Source organism: Netta rufina (assembly GCF_964035555.1).
Source record: "Netta rufina genome assembly, chromosome: 2".
NCBI lineage: Eukaryota > Metazoa > Chordata > Aves > Anseriformes > Anatidae > Netta > Netta rufina.
The window spans coordinates 81,449,872-81,450,819 of NC_140124.1; positions in this window are offsets into that span (position 1 = coordinate 81,449,872).

Sequence of the window (948 nt, forward strand, 5' to 3'; positions counted from 1 at the left end):
GCAGGGCGGCCCGGCCCCTTCTTCCCCGCCGCCGCCAGGGGGGGAGGCTCCGGGCAGGGAGGGGGGAGCGGGGCTGCGGCCCCCCAAATCCCCCCAAAACCCTCCCAAATCCCCCCGTTCCCCCGCCGCCCCCGAAGGCCCCGCGGAGGGCGGCGGGATCCTCCTCTTCCTCCCCGGGACGGTTTCGCAGACGCCACAGACGTGACGAGGAATTTGGTTTTCCCCTCCCAGTGACCCTAGAAGTCTTTTTTGTTTTTCCTCTCTCTCTCTCTCTTTTTCTTTTTTTTTTTTTTTTTTTCTTCAAACTTCCAGGCCAGCCGAGGAAGGAAGCCTCCAGCTGCTGCATGAGAGGCTGCGGGCACCCAGCACCCCACAGGGCTCCCCTGTGCCGTGGGGAGCCCGATAAGAGACATCCGTGGGGAAAGGGAAGCCCGTGACAAGGAGAAAGGCAGCAAGGACTCTTGGTAGCCCCATAAGCCAGCATCCCCATTTGAGATCCAGCTGTGCTGCCCGTGATGGGAAGCCCACCCTTGCACATGGGTGCCCCCAAGCAGTGCATAATGCACCCCGAGGGTGCCTGTGGGGTCGTACAGCAAGGGAACGTGGGGGGAGACACCCGGGTGCCAGAAAATGCCTGGAAGCTGCAAAAAGGACGTGTACATTCCTGGAGGTGTAGGGAATGACAGCGCGGTGATGTGGGGTGCGTCATCGGGACAGGCCTCTGCGTGCGGGGCCTGCGGCAGGGAGCACCCTGCGGGACAGGGATCGGGACGAGGTGGGCAACGTGGAAAGTCTCATATGTAAGGAACACAAACAGCAGAGCCCTGCTTCTCCAAACAGAGACACACGTGCCTGCTCGCCGCAGCCTCGCTCCGCAGCGAGGCCCACCCACCTCACCTTGGCTCACCACAAAAGGGTTTTCGCAGCCCTGTAGGGCCAGACACCCCT